This window comes from Mus caroli, chromosome 2 (genome assembly GCF_900094665.2).
Source record: "Mus caroli chromosome 2, CAROLI_EIJ_v1.1, whole genome shotgun sequence".
NCBI classification, from domain to species: domain Eukaryota; kingdom Metazoa; phylum Chordata; class Mammalia; order Rodentia; family Muridae; genus Mus; species Mus caroli.
Genome location: NC_034571.1, coordinates 160,827,205 through 160,838,334, shown reverse-complemented (window position 1 = coordinate 160,838,334; position 11,130 = coordinate 160,827,205). Strand labels below are relative to the sequence as shown.

The following is an 11,130-nucleotide window of genomic DNA, read 5'->3' as shown; positions in this document are numbered from 1 at the left end:
ACTCCTCCTCTTCTGTGGGGGCTGGGGATGGAGCTCCAGGTCTTCAGGCTTCCTGCTAAGCTTCCAGAACCGCAGAGCCATTTGCCAGCCCTGTTTTCATTTTTGATTTATTGTTTGTTTAGGGTTTTTTTTTTTGAGACAGGGTCTTGCTATGTAGACCAGGCTAGCCTAAAATTTTTAGCAATCCTCCTGCCTCTGCCTCCTAAATTTAGCAGTTACAAACATGGGCTCAACTTAAATAAAATTGGTACCTGCCCCTAGAGGCTGCGGGTGTGGCTGCTGTGTAACCTGTCCTCAGTAGGTGGCAGTAAGGAGAGAGGCTATGTCTACGGATCGGTGTTCTGACGCTGCTATGAACGTCTGATTGATTAGTATAGCTGAAAGGAGAAAGCCTGAAATGACCACTTGTCTAGCTCCAGGCGAGCCCAGACAGGCTCCCAAGATGGGGAACAAGCTGGAGACTAGAAGGACCCCTCCTGGGACCTCAGGCCTGGACAAAACTGAGCCTAAGACAGACAACCGTCACAAGGGGCCACTTGCGCGGGATGGATGGGGAGAAGCCTGAGATGAGGCACAGGCCAGATCCAGTGCTTTGAGTTGGTCCACGCCAACATCTACCCCATGGATAAACTGCTGAAATGCATGAAGAGGCGTGACCTACAGATCCAAAACTACAGGATCTCCATGACGCAGGACATGGAGATATCCGAGAGGAGTCCCAGTAAGGATCCAGTACTGATAGAGTAGCAGACACCAGAGGCCTCCTACCAGACAGAGGGACACTCAGATCAGACACAGACTGTTCCCTGGACGACTCGCCGCCTGACCCTACCTGCCCTTGGCAGTTGGAGTTGAGGTGGCACAGAGTCCATGCCACAGACTCCAGGAGCAGGTGAGAAACTCTGCAGCAAGCTCCTTTAATACCCTCCACCCCCCGTGGTCCCAAGAAAGCATCTCTTCTAAACAGCAGTTCCTGATTGGCTGGCATTGTCTGCATCAGCCATCCCTGGTCCTCCTGCAGCAGATGCTTTTCGCCTTCGTGGCCCCGGAGTTTACATAGAGGTGGCCTCATTGTTCCTGCTACAACAGACCTGCACCCAAAGCAATAAACAATCAAAACAATAAAAGTGAACTGGCCTGGAGAGATGGCTCAGCGGTTAAAAGCACCGACTGTTCTTCCAGAGGTCCTGAGTTCAAATCCCAGCAACCACATGGTGGCTCACAACTATCTATAATGAGATCTGACGCCCTCTTCTGGTAGCTGCCTGAATATTAGGCCGGAGCGAGCAGAGGTAGACCTTGACAGCAAGTGCCTTTACCGCTGAGCCAGAGCCATCTTGCTGGCCCACTGACCCAGTCCCTTGAATTGTTGCTCTGATCTGAAGCTTTATGTAGAGCTAGGTGACATGTAAAGACTCCCTGGCACTTCCCAGTCCAACAAATGACATACTTCCAACTCTGTGTGTGTGTGTGTGTGTGTGTGTGTGTATTTGTGTGTTTGTGTTTGTGTGTGTGTGTGTCTGTCTGTCTGTGTGCCTCTCTCTCTCTGTATGTGTGTGTGTCTGTCTGTCTTTGTCTGTGTGCCTCTTTCTCTGTGTGTTTGTCTGCCTGTCTGTGTGCCTCTCTCTCTCTCTCTCTCTCTCTCTCTCTCTCTCTCTCTCTGTGTGTGTGTGTGTGTGTGTGTGTGTGTGTGCCTGTGATACCAGGGAACTGCAATGCCTGAGAAACCCATCCCCAGGCCCCACGTAAGAGAAGAGAGCCACCTCCTTCAAGTTCTCATCTGACAGTCACATGCACCTGACACACACAGACAGTGTCCCTCCTGAGGTCCCTCCTGAGGTCCCCTCCTGGGGGTCCCCTCCTGGGGTTCTCAGTCTCACTGATAACCCAAAAATTCAGTATCTTCCTGCGGGGCTATTTTTTCTGCCCAGCTCTCCAGAAAGTCTTTCATTTTTCTCCAGCTCAGACTGGAACACTAGGTGACACCCACCCTTAGTACCCATCAGGGCTGAGTTTCAGAAGGATACTTGTGGACTGCCTAGAATATATACATGTGTATAAATATAAATACATGCATGCATACACACACATATAATTTTTACAGTGATGGGTATTGAACACAGCCTATTCCACCCTTAAGTTATTTCCCTACCCCATCCCTGCCAGGCTTTTTTAAATTGTGCAACCATGTCTCCCTATGTTGTCCAAGCTGTCTTTTGAACTTTCAATCCTCCTGCCTCAGCTTCAGCCGAGAGTACAAGCTGAACCACCAGACTCAGCGCTGCCTCTTCTTTCTCTCCACTTTCCGCTCCACTCCCCTGTCTTGAGTTTAGTTTTTTGAAGATTTATCTATTTTTATTAGTGTATATGTGTGTGAGTGCAGATGCCTGTGGAGGCCAGAAGAGGACGCCATATCCCACAGAGCTGGAGTTGAGAGCTTCCCCGTGTAGGCAGAGCAAACCAAACTTGCTTGCTATTTCTGTTGCATCCCGTGGACGGAATGCAAGGGAAGAACCCTCCTCCAGAACTCTAGTACCCACGAGGCTGAAGCAGGAGGATCACAAGTTCCAGGCTAACCTGGGCTACTGTGATGATGACTCCTTGCCAGCTTGACTGGATCTGGACTCAAGCAACAGGAAACTGCTGAGGACACCTGTGAGGGATTTTTCTCCATCTCTTTATTTAATCGGGAAGACCCGACCCAGGCGGAGGCGAAGGCAGAGGCAGGCGGATTTCTGAGTTCGAGGCCAGCCTGGTCTACAGAGTGAGTTCCAGGACAGCCAGGGCTATACAGAGAAACCCNAAACCCTGTCTCAAAAAAAAAAAAAAAAAAAAAAAACCTCTCCCTCCCCCCAAAAATGAGGGAAGACCCACCCTATATGTGGGCGGCACCATCCAGTGGCAGCCCAGATAAGGGAAGCCTGAGCCGGGCGAGCTCTGCTTCTTTCCTGGTGCTGCAGTAGCCTACACTGCCATTCTCCCTGTAGAATCCGTTCTTGTGGACTGAGCAGCTTCAGGGTTCTCAGCCTCTCCAGGAGGAGAGAGCCATTGTTAAGGGGTCCTAGACGGGATTATGTAAACCAATTGAATACACCCCTTTAATACAATCTCATTCTATTGGCTAACCCGGCTACATAGGAAGACCTGATACCAAAAAACCAAGCAAGCCAACAAAAGGCTCTGCTCTGCTCCCGAGCATTCCCCGTGTTCCCCAGACGGAGGCTGGTTTCCAGTTCTTGTCTCCAGCTTGGGGCTGCATGTTTGCATTCTCCACTGTTTGATTGATCACTCTCTGGGTAAACAGCAGCGGTGCTCACTCGGGGGAGGGAGGCTTTCTTATGTACAGCAAGGTTCACATGTGTCCGTCACTCCTACATGCCCTGCCCTGGGTCATCCTGGAGTCTCTTCTTCATGATCTCCCAGGATCCTTCCTGCTGCACACAACCCCAGCTTTAGGGAGGTGGCTCGGTCAGTAAAGTGGACCTGAGTTCACATCTCCAGCACCCATGAGAAAACGGGGTACACACATACCCCACCTGTAATCCTAGCACTAAAGAACAGGCAAATTCATGAACCCCACTGGCCAGCCAGCATAGCCAAAACCATGGGCTCCAGGTTCAGTGAAGGACTCTGGCTGAAATGATAAGGACCAAAATACAAGCCTGGTGGCGCTAGCCTTTAATCCCAACTCTCCAGAGGGCAGAGGCAGGAGGATCTCTGTGAATTCAAGGCCAGCCTGGTCTACACTACAGAGTGAGTTCCAGGACAGCCAAGAATACACAGAGAAACCCTGTGTCAAAAACCAACCAAACCTTCCTCATGTGTATGCAATGCCTAGAGAGGTCAGGAGAGGGCGCCAGATCCCCTGGAGTTGGAGTTACCAGAAGATGGGAACTAGCTGATATGGGTGCTGAAAACCAAACCCCAGGGCCGAGAGATGGCTCAGTGGTTGAGAACACTGACTGTTCTTCCTGAGGTCCTGAGTTCAACTCCCATACAACCACATCCCACAAACATCTGTAATGGGATCCAACGCTCTCTTCTGGTGTGTCTGAAGAGAGCTACAGTGTACTCATGTATTTTAAAATCTAAGAAAAGGGGCTGGAGAGATGGCTCAGCAGTTAGGAGCACTGACTGCTCTTCCAAAGGTCCTGAGTTCAATTCCCAGCAACCACATGGTGACTCACAACCATCTGTAACAAGATCTGGTGCCCTCTTCTGGAGTGTCTAAAGACAGCTACAGTGTACTTACATATAATAAATAAATAAATAAATCTTTAAAAAAATTTTAAGAAAAAAAAACCAAATTCCAATCCTTTGCAAGAGCATTTTGACCATAAGCCATTTCTCAAACCCTGTATACACACACACACAGGTTTTTTGTTGAGACTTGGCTCATGTGTCCCAGGTGCCCTCAAACCCACACTGTACCCATGGATGAATCTGAAGTTCTGATCCTTTTGTCTCCATGTCTCAGGTGCCGCGGTTACAGACCTTTACCCCCATGCTCAGCTAACAGCTTCAAGTGTCTGTGCACACACGCGCACGTGTGTGTGTGTGTGTGCACGCACGCACGCACATTACATGCACACAGTGCCCGTGATCATCAGAAAAGAGCGTGGGATTCCCTGGAATTGGAGTCACAGTTGGCTGTGAGCTGCCATGCGGGTGATGGGACCCAATATTGGGTCCTCTGGAAGAGCAGCTAGAGAGAGGGCTTAACAGCTGAGCCATCCCTCCAGCCCCAGCTTCGAGTTTGAAAAGAAAAAATCAATTAACTTTGCAGTTTCCTTTGCGATTTTGTCAGAGTCCCTCTCGGGTAACTAGCGTTAGTTCCTATATTCTGCTAGTTTGAATGTTTATTATTTCAAAATGGGGGGAGGGGTGTGGGTTGAAAATTGTTCCCTTCTTGGTAAGAGAAAAATAAAAAGAAGTTAGCAGACTTGTCAGAAGTAAGCTGTCACGAAAGAAGGAAGGGGCCATTCCTCTGAGGGCTCGTCTCAAAGCTCTTGCTGTAGGCCCAGGAGACCCCTTGCCTCTGATAAGTAGCCCATGCCGGAGGAGATGCCAACTGGAACAGGTGATCCCAGAACTTTGGATGAAGTGTCAGAGGAGGAGTGAACAGCGAGCCAAGGAGCCCTAGATGAATCGGTGGGGACTGGAATGCCATCTAAACATGTCTTTCCTGGTGACAAATGGTACCACCGGGTGAGATGGGATCATCGCCTTTCTCCAAAGGAAGCTTGACACGTGATGACTGGGGGCTGGACACACTGCAAGCCAAAGCCTGGTCCAGAAATCTGAGATGTGACATCCCTGGATCCGTGTACGAAACCACGCTCCCCTGGCCAGGTGCCCTTTGGGAGGGGCTGCTGCTGCCCCACCCCCATGCCATTCCTTGTGCTCTCCGGGCAGCCGGTCCTCCACATGTACCGGTAGTTTTCCTTCCAAATTATCCAAAGGGAATAAACTGGATGATGGTGGTACATGCCTTGAATTCCAGAGCTCAGGAGGTAAGGCAGACGAATCTCTGAGTTCAAGGCCAGCCTGGTCTACATGGCAAGATCCAGGACAGCCAGGGCTACAAGGAAAAAAACAAAACAAAACAAAACAAAACAAAACAAAACAAAAAACACTGTCTCAAGAAATAAAAACAAACAACAAAATGGACTAACTGGACCTGGCAAAAAATGTATACGATACACGTGTATGGGCAGGCCAAGATGGCTCAGTGGGTAAGGGCACTTGCTGCCAAGCCTGGTGAACTCACAACATATGAGCAAATAAATACTACCTGAATCTTAAAGTGGTTTTGGAGAGACCTACTGATTTTTTTTTAAGACCATATTTTTATGCTTTTAAGTTTTTTTGGTTTTTGTTTTGTTTTGTTTTGTTTTAAGATTTATTCATGTATTTATTTATTTATTTATTTATTTATTTATTTATTTATTTATTTATTTATTTGAGTACACTGTAGCTGTCTTCAGACACCAGAAGAGGGCATCAGATCCCATTACAGATGTGTTGTGAGCCACCACATGGTTGCTGGGAATTGAAGTCAGGACCTCTGGAAGAGCAGTCAGTGCTCTTAATTCTGAGCCATCTCTCCAGCTTAAATTACATTTTAAAAATATATATTCATCTATTTTTAATTTATGGCTGTGTTTGTGGGGTTTTTTGTTTGTTTTTTGACTTTTTTTTTTTTTTTTTTTTTTTTTTTTTTTTTTTTTTTTTTTGACAACGTTGGGCCTAACTCAGCCAAAAATCTACAGCCTAGTGGAAAGACCTGAGCGGGGTTCAAGTCCAGGAACCTGCCTCGCTCACTTCCGTACTGGAGTGACTCAGCAGGACCTGCTTAAGCCCGCCCTTGCCTAGCTACTGCTGATATAGAATAACTTCTTTGGCCCTGTCAGTCACCCCATACGATGGAGTCACCCTTCCCCACCTCCTACATCATCTCAACCCACCAAAAACTCCTCACTCCTCCCTCAGCCCTATATAAGCAAGAGGCTGATTTAATAAAAACAAGTTCCTGCTTCAACAAGACTCCCGGCCCGGTGTGCTTCTTTTGGGCCATTGACACTGGCCATCCAGCTCAGCTCCGGACAGACCCTGCTGGACCGGGTTCTCTCCTCTAGCCTGGACCTACCGGCAAAGAGCCAGCAAGACAAGGTTTCTCTGTGTATCTCTGGCTGTCCTGAGATCTGCTCTGTAGAGCAGGCTGGGCTCAAACTCAAGGACACACCTGTCTCTGCCTCCCATGCTGAGATTAAAGGCCTGTGTCACCACCACCCAGCACGTGTGAATATTTTATCTGCATGAATTTCTGTGTACCATGTGTATGCCTGGTGCCCACAGAGGCCAGAATTGGGTCACTGATAACTTAGAACTGGGGTTACAGACAGTTGTGTGCTGGGAATAGAACTCAGGTCCTGGTGGGGGCAGGGTGCAGAGGAGCCCACAGTGCTCTAACCACTGAACAATCTCTCCAGCCCTGGTGGTCAGTTTTTATTTTACCCTTAGTACTGGAGATGCAGCCCTGGGCCGTGCTTGTGTTAGACAGGGGTCTCCCTCTGAGCCACACCCCCAAGTCCCAGAACGGAGGGATGATAGACAGGCAAGTAGACAGATAGATAGATGACAGATCAGACAGACAGACAGACAGATAGTAGATTTGTGTGGATGTGGGATGTGTGTACATGTATGCCCATGTGCGTGTGTGCATGGGTGTATGTTTGTGCATGTGCAAGTGCATGTGAAGGCAGAAGTTAATATCAGTGATTGATCGATGAAGATCAATCATTCTTTATTCATTGAAACCAGAGCTCTCCCGTCTGGCTCAGCTAGCTGGCAGCCAGCCCACCTCAGGGAACCTGTTTCTACATCCTGAACACAGTCATGGCTGCAACTCTCCCACTTTGTATGTGGGTCCTGGAAAGCCCGACTCCAGCCTTCATGCCTACGCAAGCTTATTCACTCAGCAATCTGCCCAGCTCCACAAGCTTCCTTTTTATTTTTTATGACTTTCAATAATGATCAAAGCCACCAACACCCATACATCTTTTTATTTTGTTTCCCGTATGTATCTATGCATGAGGGTTTGTGTGCCACAGGGTGTGTGTGGAAGTCAGCTCTCCTTCTGCCATGCGGGTCTCGGGGATACGATACAGGTCATAGCCTGGGCAGGAGGCTCCTTTACCTCTTGAGCCAGCCCCACCTGTCCAATCCATCTTCAACCCATGAGAAAACCAAGAGCCACCAAGACGAGGTTTTAATATGCTGCTCAGAGAAATCACCTGAACCACAGTGACCTGTGCAGCCCTCACTGGCAGCAGAACTAAACTCCCAACACCCTTTTCCACAGCCTTGCTGTGTGGCCCAGGCTAGCACTGACCTCACTGTGTCAGCCCTGACATCATGGTTTGCCCGCTTCAGCCTCCTAAAGGCTAAGCTGAGGTGACAGGTGTGTGCCACAATGGTATAACTGCTCTGTCCACTGCCAGAGATTCAAGCTGTGTCCCACCGCCCCCCGCCCCCAGACATCTTAATGTGTCTGCATTGTTTCATACCAGACTTCATGTAAAACAGACCAAGAAACAGATAGATCTAGGAAATGCTTTCCCACCTCCTCCCCACTTCACATATGTGTGTGTGTATGTAGTGTGCTTGTGTGTGCATGCAAGTTTCCACGTGTGGGGGAACATGCCTTTAAAAGGCCCAAGATGACATCAGGTTTTACCCTTGGTCCTCTCTCCTAATTCACTGAAGCAGGGTCAGTCAATCAAATCCAGAGCTTGTTGTCACTAGCCAGCTTGCTCAGAGGACCTGGTTTCTGCTTTCTGAGACTGGAATTGTTGGCGGTATATATATATATATATATATATATATATATATATATATATATATATATATATATATATATATATATATATATATATCTGGGGGGTCCAGTGCCCTCTTCTGGCCTCCACAGGTTCTGCATGCATATAATATATAGACATACATGCAAGTAAAATACATAAAATACAAATATTATAAAATGGTAGCACTTAGGCTGGGTGTGGTTCACTGGCGGAGTGCTTGCCTAACGCACATAAGGCCTTGGCTTTGAACTCCAGCAATCGCAAAAAGAAAAAAAAAAAAAGAGTTAACTTTTCCCTTACATTTTTTTTTTAAGATTTATTTATTTATTATATGTAAGTACACTGTAGCTGTCTTCAGACACTCCAGAAGTGGGCGCCAGATCTCATTACGGATGGTTGTGAACTCTGGACCTTCGGAAGAGCAGTCGGGTGCTCTTACCCACCGAGCCATCTCACCAGCCCCCATCCCTTACATTTTTTATATTATGATGAGCAAACTAGAGAGTCCCAGGAGAATTTCCCAGGGTGACAAGGAGACTCCTCACAGCCTGATTCCCCACCGCAGGGCATCCCCAGGTGCTGGAGAAGATTTGAGAAGCGCTTCCTCCTGGGCCAGTGGGGCGTGCTGGCCTCCACATCTACTTCCTCCCAACCTGAAAGCTGGAAAGATTGCAAACAAAACAAAACCAAAAAAAAAAAAAAAAAAACTGGGAAGTGTCTCAACGCTGCTGTGGGTGAGCAGACATCACCATAAAAAAAAAAAAAAAAACCAGTGGCTCCGCCCCCACCCCAATAATTCTCCAAGATTTTCAGCAAGACCATGTATCCTTAGCCCTTTACAAAACATCCCATGAATGGGCCATCCAAAGACCTGTTACTCGGCTACTGTACTCCTGTAGCCAAGGCACTATAAAGATTTATTTATTTGATTTTATGTATATGACTACACCGTAGCTGTACAGATGGTTGTGAGCCTTCGTGTGGTTGTTGGGAGTTGAATTTTTAGGACCTCTGCTCGCCCTGGTCGGCCCTGCTCACTCAGGTCAACTCTGCTTGCTCAGGCCCAAAGATTTATTTAATATTCTACATAAGTACTTTGTCGCTGTCTTCAGACACACCAGAAGAGGGCGTCAGGTCTCATTACGGGTGGTTGTGAGCCATCATGTAGTTGCTGGGATTTACACTCAGGACATTCGGAAGAGCAGTCAGTGAGTGCTCTTACCCGCTCTTACCCGAAGAACCATCTCGCCAGCTCCCAAGATCCCAGCTCCCAAGATCCGAGTGGCTCCCTCCAGAGTTCTGGCTCAAGCGGGGGGGGGGGGGGGGGGGGGGCGCTAAATCATCTTAAATCCCCATCTGCCTGAGAAACACAACCATAAATATGCGTGGCTCTGTTGCCATTCACGCCGGAAACAACCGCGATGTTGCCTGTTTTACTACCTATGGGCAGCGGAGATTTTTGGAACACTCCAAGCAAAGCTATGAGCTTCCTTCTCTCCCAAGGGAGAGGCTGCTCTCTGGATCAGGGACAAGTGCCCTGCGATAGGGCCCGAGGCATGGCCAGAAAGCCTGGCAGTGGCCGGGAAACCCTAAGACTGGAAGAAAGCATCAGTGACACAGCCCTGCCTCCCTCTCCTCCCCCCGCTCAGGTTAGAAATATCAACAACATTCCTGCCCACTGTAATCAAATACTTACGCAAAAAGCTATGGAATGCGCAATAATTTGTCAGGCATCCTTTTAGCCCAGTCCACTGGAGCAAACTCTGCCCGGGCCCCTTGACCCTCGGAGAGGGTGCCCTTTGACCTTACTTGGACCTCTTTTATGCGCAGCTTCACTCTGACCAGATGGCTAAACTATCAAAGGATTTTATGAGTCAAAACTACTGCTTTCTCAATTCACAAGTTGAGTATTTCTATCCGTGTTTGTGTGACCGGTCTACGAGAAGCTTTAAATTGAAAACACAAGAGGGGGCCCCCCGCAGCTGGGGCCCGCCTCCCCGTATTGTGTGTGAGCACCGGGGGTTAGAGCTGTATGCAGAGAAAACAGCTGACACACAGATGCGGACAATTTCAGCTAAATATTTAAAATAGCCATCAAAAAAAGAATGATTGATACTTTTCTCCCTCCTCTGGTTCCACCCAGGATCTTTTGTGGAGCTCGAGGCAAGCACCGTTCTTACGCAAATCAAAACCTCACCCTTTCCTCCTTCTAGCGGAGGCTGGTGGGCAAAATGTAAAAATAATAAGAAAAGGGGCTGAGATATAACTCTGTAAATAAAAGAGCCTGATGCCAAACCTGATGATCCAAGTTCGAATCCCAGGACCCACAAGGTGGAAAAGAGATCTAACTCCTGAAAGTTGTCCTCTGGCACACACACACACACACATACTAAATTTTGATATAAAAATATTTCACAGCTGTAGAGCTGGCTCATTGGGCTGCTTTTATCAGGGACCCCGGTTTTGAGTCACAGTCCCCACATGATGGCTCGGAAGCGCATGTGAGTCTAGTTCTAGGGGATCTGGTGTGCTCTTCTGGCCTCTGTGGACACCAGGCCTGCATGAGAGGAATAGACACATACACACACATGTTTGTATGTATGTATATATGTATACATATATATAATGCAGTATTTACTTAAAACCTTGTCTGGTAAAAAGAAAAGGTTTCCAGCTTTTTTTTTTTTTTTTTTTTTTTTTTTGGTTTTTCGAGACAGGGTTTCTCTGTGTAGCCCTGGCTGTCCTGGCACTCACTTTGTAGACCAGG

The 11,130-nt window shown here is 47.9% G+C and overlaps 1 non-coding gene across 1 annotated transcript; it reads left to right on the top strand.

The window, feature by feature from the left end:
- The first annotated feature begins 250 nt into the window (after nt 1-250).
- LOC115030521 lies at nt 251-385 on the top strand. Its single transcript, XR_003836111.1, has one exon. It is a non-coding gene; the product is annotated as a small nucleolar RNA SNORA17 (small nucleolar RNA).
- The last annotated feature ends 10,745 nt before the right edge of the window (nt 386-11,130 follow it).